The following is a 7,839-nucleotide window of genomic DNA, read 5'->3' on the forward strand; positions in this document are numbered from 1 at the left end:
ACAATCAGGAACCACAGATGCAAGCATAACCAACAGAATACAAGTGATGGAAGACAGAATCTCAGATGCTGAAGATAAGCTAGAGGAAATAAATTCATCAAGCAAAGAAAATCTTAAGTCTAACAAATGCTTAACACAATATCCAGGAAATATTGAACACCGTGAAGAGTCCAAACCTAAGGATAATAGGTATAGAAGAAGGTGAAGAAACAAAAATAAAGGTGAAGAAAACACATTCAACAAAATCATAGAAGAAAACTTTCCCAACCTAAAGAAAGACATGCCAATGAAGAAGCCTACAGAACACCAAATAGAGTGGACCACAAAAGAAAGTCCCCTTGTCACATAATAATTAAAACACCAAACGTACATAATAAAGAAAAATTATTAAGAGCAGCAAGGGAAAAAGGCTAAGTAACATATAAAGGCAAACCTATCAGAATTACACAAGACTTCTCCTTGGAAAATCTGAAAGCCAGAAGGACCTGGATAGATATTCTACCAACACTGAGAGAAAACAGATGCCAGCCCAGACTACTATACCCAGCAAAGTTTTCAATCACTATAAATGGAGAAAACAACATACTCCATGACGAAACCAGATTTAAAAAATACATAGCCACTAATCCAGCCCTAAAGAAAGTGCTGGAAGGAAATCTCCAACCTAAGGAAATTAAATACAATCAAATAAACATAAGCATTAGATAATCCCACTTTACAAAAACCCAAAATAAAAAGCATGGTAAATCCACATACAATACCACTACCAACAACAAATCAAAAAAAAAAAAAAAAAAAAAAACAAGAATAAACAACTGACCTTAATTTCCCTTAATATTAATGGTCTTAACTGGCCTATAAAAAGACACAGGCTAACAGATTGGATACAAAGACAGAATCCATCCTTCTGCTGCATACAAGAAATGCACCTGAAATTCAAAGACAGACATACCTCAGAGTAAAGTGTTGGAACAAGATATTCCAATCAAATGGACCCAAGAAATGAGCTACCATAGCTATCCTAATATCTAACAAGTTAGACTTCAAACTAAAATCAATCAAAGGAGATGAAGAAGGTCATCTCATATTCATCACAGAAAAAAATCCATCAGGAAAAACACTCAATTCTAAACATCTATGCCCCAAATACAAAGGCACCAACATTCATAAAAGAAACATTATTAAAACAAATCACAAATAAGGCCTCCCACTGTTATAGTGGGAGACTTCAACACCCCACTCTGACCACTGGACAGGAACACCAGACAGAATCTTAACAAAGAGACAAAGGAACTAACAGAAGTTATGACCCAATTGGAATTAACAGACATCTAGAGAACTTTCTATCCAAACACAAAAGAATATACCTTCTTTTCAGCCTCACATGGAACCTTCTCAAAAATCAACCACATACTCAGCAACATAGAAAATTTCAACAGGTACAAAAAAATTGGAATAATCCCTTGTGTCTTATCAGACCACCATGCTTTAAAGTTAGAAATCAAAAACAAAACAAAGTGCAGAAAACCTACCAACTCATGGAAATTGAACAATACCCAATCACACCATTCCTGGGTCAAGGAAGAAATAAAGAAAGAAATTAAAGACTCCCAAGAATTCAATGAAAATGAAGACACAACACACCCAAACTTATGGGATACTTTGAAAGCAGAACTAAGAGGAAAATTCATAGCTCTAAGTGCTCACATGAAGAAACTAGAGAATAGTCACACCAGAGAGTTGTTATCAGAGCTGAAATCTCTAGAACAAATGGAAGTAAATTCAGGGCTGAGGAATCGAGCCAGGAAATAATCAAAAGGAGGGCAGAAATCTATAAAGTCAAAACAAAGAAAACAGTTCGAAGAATCAATGTAATAAAGAGTTCATTCTTCAAGAAAATCAACAAGATAGACAAACCATTATCCAAACTAACAAAAAGGCAGAGAGAGAACATGAAAATTAACAGAATCAGAAATGAAAAAGGGGACATAACAATGGACACTGAGGAAATCCAGAGACTCTTCAGGTCATACTTTGAAAACCAGTACTCCACGAAATTGGAAAATTTAAAGGAAATGGACAATTTTCTGGACAGATATCACTTACCAAAATTGAATCAACTTAAACAGAACTATAGCCTCTAAGGAAATAGAAGCAGTCATCAAAAAAAGCCAGGGGCCAGATGGGTTCACTGCAGAATTCTACCAGAAATTCAAAGAAGTGCTAATACCAATACTCCTCAAATTGTTCCACACAATTGAAGCAGAAGGGACATTGCCAAACTGTTTTTATGATGCTACAATAACCTTGATAACTAAGCCACACAAAGACACAACTAAGAAAGAGAACTACAGATCAATATCCCTCATGAACATTGATGCAAAAATTCTCAATAAAATACTGGCTAATCAAATCCAAGAATTCATCAGAGAAATCATCCACCATGATCAAGTAGGCTTCATCCCAGGGATTCAAGGATGGTTCAACATATGAAATTCCATCAATGTAATCCACCATAAAAACAGACTGAGGAAAGAAAACCACATGATCATCTCACTAGATGCCAAAAAGGCCTTTGACAAAATCCAACACCCCTTCATGATAAAGATCTTGGAGAAATCAAGGATAACAGGAACACACCTAAACATAATATTGCCTAAACATAATAAAGGCAATATACAGCAAGCCGACAGCCAACATCAAATTAAATGGAGAGAAACTCAATGCAATTCCTCTAAAATCAGGAACAAGACAAGTCTGTCCACTCTTCTCCATACTTCTTCAATATTGTCCTTGAAGTTCTAGCTAGAGCAGCAACAAGACAACAAAAGGAGATCAAGGGAATACAAATCGGGAAGGAAGAAGTCAAACTCTCACTATTTGCAGATGATATGATAGTCTACATTAGTGACCCAAAAAATTCTAACAGAGAACTCCTACATCTGATAAACACCTTCAGCAAAGTGGCAGGATACAAGATTAACTCAAAAAAATCTGTAGCCCTACTATATACCAACAACACTTTGGTGGTTAAAGAAATCAGAGAAACATCACCCTTTACAATTGCCACAAACAGCATAAAATACCTTGGGGTAACACTAACCAAAAATGTGAAAGACCTGACCATAAGAATTTTGAGTCTCTAAAGAAAGAAATTAAAGAAGATACCAAAAAATGGAAAGATTACCCATACTCTTGGATAGGTAGGATCAACATAGTAAAAATGGCAATCTTGTCAAAAGCAATCTACAGATTCATTGCAATCCCCATCAAAATCCCAACACAATTCTTCACAGACTTGAAAGAACAATTCTCAACTATATTTGGATAAGCAAAAGACCCAGGATAGCCAAAACAACCCTGTACAATGAAGGAACTTCTGGAGGCATCACCATCGCTGACTTCAAGCTCTATTACAGAGCTATAGTCCTTAAAATAGACAGGTAGACCAATGGAATAGAGTTGAAAACCCTGATATTAACCCACACACCTATGAACATCTCATTTTTGACAAACAAAATTTATATGATGGAATAAAGAGAACATCTTCAACAAATGATGCTGGTATAACTGAATGAGGACATGTAGAAGACTGCAGATAGACCCAAGCCTCTCGCCTTGCACAAAACTTAAGTCAAAATGGATCAAAGACCTCAACATAAATCCAGCTACACTGCACCTATTAGAAGACAAAGTGGGAAATACCCTTGAATTAATTCGTACAGGAGAACACTTTCTGAACATTACACCAGTATTGCAGACACTGATATCAACAATTGATAAATGGGACTTCCTGAAACTAAGAAGCATCTGTAAGGCAAAGGACACAGTCAGAAAGACAAAATAGCAGCCCACAGACTGGGAAGATATTCACCAACAGGGCTGATCTCCAAAATATACAAAGAACTCAAGAAGCTAGTCTCCAAAACACCAACCAATCCAATTGAAAAGTGGGGTACAGAACTAAATAGACAATTCTCAATAGAAGAATCTAAAATGGCTGAAAGACACATAAGAAAGTGTTCAACATCCTTATTCATCAGGGATATGCAAATCAAAACAACTCTGAGATACCATCTTACTCCTGTCAGAATGGCCAAAATCAAAAACACCAATGACAGTTCATGCTGGAGAGGATGTGGAGAAAGGGAACACTTCTCCACTGCTGGTGTGATTGCCAACTTGTACAGCCACTTTGGAAATTAGTATGGCAACTCCTCAAGAAAATGGGAATCAGCCTACCACAAGATCCATCAATTTCACTCTTAGGCATATACCCAAAGAAGCATATTCATACAACAAGGACATCTGTTCAATGATGTTCATAGCAGCACTATTTGTAATAGCCAGAAACTGGAAGCAGCCTAGATGCCCCTCAACCGAAGAATGGATAGAGAAAATGTGGTACATTTACACAATGGAGTACTACTCAGTGAAAAAAAAAAACAATTGAAACTTGAAATTTGCAGGAAAATTGATGGAACTAGAAGAAACCATTCTGAGAGAGGCAACCCAATCACAAAAAGACTAACATGGTATGTACTCAGTCATATGTGGATTTTAGACATAGAGTAAAGGATTACCAGCCTATACTCCACACTGCCAGAGAAGCTAGTAAACAAGGAGGACCCTAAGAGAGACATCTTGTTCCCCTGGAGAAGGGGAAAGGGTCAAGATCTCCTGAGCAAATTGGGAGCATGGGAAGACGGGGTAGGGAATTTTGAGAATGAGAAGGGGAGAAGAGGAGGAATGCAGAGGACATGAGGGAGCAGAAAGGTTGAGTCAGAAGAATAGAAGATAACAAGAATGGAGATACCATAATAGAGGGAGACGTTTTAGATTTACAGAGAAATCAGGCACTAGGGAAATGTCTGGAGATCTACAAATATGACACCGGCTAACAATCTAAGCAACAAAAGAGAGGTTAACTTAAATGCCTTCCCCTGATAATGAGATTGATGACTGACTTATATGCCACCGATAGCCCTCATCCAGCAGCTGATGGAAGTAGAAGCAGACTCCCACAACTAATCACCGAACTGAACTGGAAACCCCGATGCAGAGAAGGATGAGTGAAGAGCAAAGGGGTCCAGAACAGGCTGGTGAAACCCACAAAAACAGCTCACCTGAACATCCAGGAACTCTTGCTCCCCAGACTGATAGCTGGGATACCAGCATGGGACTGATCCAGACCCCAGGAACATGGGTTTCAGTGAGGAAACCTCAGAAATCTATGGGACCTCCTGTACTTATCCCTAGCATAGGTGTGGACTTGGGAGCCCATTCCATACTCCCTGAGCCAAGACACACGGGGGTGGGCCTAGGCCCTATTCCAAAGGATATGATATACTCTGATGACACCCTATGGAAGGCCTCATCATCCAGGGGGAGCAGAAAGGATATGTGATAGGTAGGCTCTTATTTGGGGGGGTAGTGATCAGGGATGACAGAAGGGACAAGGGAACTGGGATTGTCATGTAAAACAATCCTATTTCTAATTCAAATAAAAATCTGAAGAAAAAAATTATTTTTAAATCTCTCCAATATGGCCTGACTGTGTGCTATATAGCTCTTCCAGTGAAGCCAAATGTCATCACATTGGGTTTGCTTTCATTAGGTTTTCTCTCAGGAAAATTTCATTTTCTCCACTGTGAGAGAAATAGTCTGGAGATTATACATCTCAAATCAACTTCTGAAACCTGTCCTTTCTGCCCATCCCATCAGATTAGGTATGCAATTTTCACTTTACTTTGTCCAAAATAACTTCTATCCACCTGTCCTCAACTTTCTGACCTGTGAAATGTCACCTTACAACAGCTGCATTTAGTCAGGGTTCTCTAGAGGAACAGAGCTTATAGGAAAGATAAATGTAAAGGAGATTTATCGGATGGCTTACTTGCGGTGGTTCAACTAGTTCAACGGTAACTGTCTACCAAAGGAAGATCCAAGAGTCTAGCAGTTGTTCAGTCCACGAGGCTGCATGTCTCAGCTGGTCTTCAGGATATGCTGGAATCCTGAAGAAGGAGGCTCTAGTACCAGTGAAAGAATGAACTTGCAAGTGAAAGGAAGAACAAACAGATAAAGAGAGAGCTTCCTGCCAGCAGAAGGTGTGGCCAACAATAAAGGTGGGCCTTCCTAAACAAAAAGATCTGGAGTGAAGGTGGATCCACTCACCTCAGAAAAATCTGGATTCAAAGTGGGTCTTCCAACTTCAAAATTATTTCTAAAGAAATAACAGCTATAATTAGCCATTTGGGTTTTAGCTAAATTTCAGATGTAGTCAGTCTGACAACCACTGAAGATTTGACTGAAATGTGTATAAGGATATTATCAGACCTTTTACGACAGGTGCAAAAATACAAACAAAAAAAGAATATAAATTTATCTGAATATAACACTTACCAATGACTAAAATAATGCCTTTTGGTGATTGGCTTATTTTCATAAAGTTAGTCCTATTATTTTTAATATGGATGTTAAAAGAAAGTTCTAGTTAATTTGTTCTAACTTCATTGTTATTTTTGTGAGTGGTATGTGCAAATGGTGTGTGTATTCACACCTACGTGTGTGTGTGTGTGTGTGTGTGTGTGTGTAGGTGTGAACATGCCACAGCAAGCATGTGGAGATCAGACAACATCCTAGGGTACTGGTCCTCACCTTCCACCTCATTTGAGACAGTCCTTTATTGTTTGCTGCATATGCCAAGCAAGCTGGTCTATGAGCTTCTAGGATTCTCTTTTTGCACCCTATCTCACTGTAGGAGTGATAAGATTACAGACACAAGTTCCCATGTCCAGATATATGTGGGTCCTAGCATCAGGACTCAGGTCCTCGTGCTTGGGTGCCAATTAATTGACCCACTGAGACATAGTCCCACCCCTATTTAGTCCAACTTTTAAACTGATAACATTTTTTGACAAATAACTCTACAGTCACAGTGAAGGCCCGTTTCATCTCTCCAATGTAGTATTTCTGTTTTGTTATAAGACTACCTTATCATAAACTCCTAAACCACTTCAAACACCATAACTTGTATTCATAGCCCTAATCTATTTCCCTGACATTGGATAAATAGTAAAGTTTATATATTCCATTTATAATAGATCTTAAAATATTTGACAACTATGAAATTGAAGAAGAATCTATTCAAGCATCAAGTCCTTAAAAATGAAATCTTTTCTTACCAAAATTATTTACTTGTATGCCTTTTATCATTGATTATAGAACACAGTCTATTCTAGCCACACTTTCTTAGAGATAGCCTACATGACAAAGATACTTTCTGTTTGCATTTCCATATTTTCTTCAATAGAAAAAAAACTGTAAAACACTTTACTTCTTCAATGATTTAATTAAATATTTTAATCTTTATAATTAATATAATACAGTCTAAGCAATAAAACTGTCTTGAATAACTACATATAATTCATGCAATATTTTTAAAAGATTTATTTTGTTTTTAATTATGTAAACATGTTTGCTTGTAAGGCTATGCATATATATGTAGGTGGCTGTGGTAGGATCTGCTGGAGCTGGAGTTACAGTTAACATTGGTGCTGAGAACTGAACATGGAACCTCTACAAAAGCGGTCAGTTTTCTTAGCCACTGAGTCATCTCTCTAGCCCCATCGTAAAACACTATTTTTTATTTAGTTTGGCTTTCTTTAAGTATACATAGTTCAGATTATCTATTTTATAAATCAAAGAAGTTTTAAATGTCTCAACTATCTCTGTCAAATTTGCAATATTATTAAAGTTATCTTTCAGGGCTTCTCTTCTTCTCTAGCCCAATTTTGCCAGCTGACCAGTAAGCTCTTTTCCTTCTTGTCTATGAGCACA

Source organism: Cricetulus griseus, chromosome 2 (assembly GCF_003668045.3).
Source record: "Cricetulus griseus strain 17A/GY chromosome 2, alternate assembly CriGri-PICRH-1.0, whole genome shotgun sequence".
Classification (NCBI taxonomy): domain Eukaryota; kingdom Metazoa; phylum Chordata; class Mammalia; order Rodentia; family Cricetidae; genus Cricetulus; species Cricetulus griseus.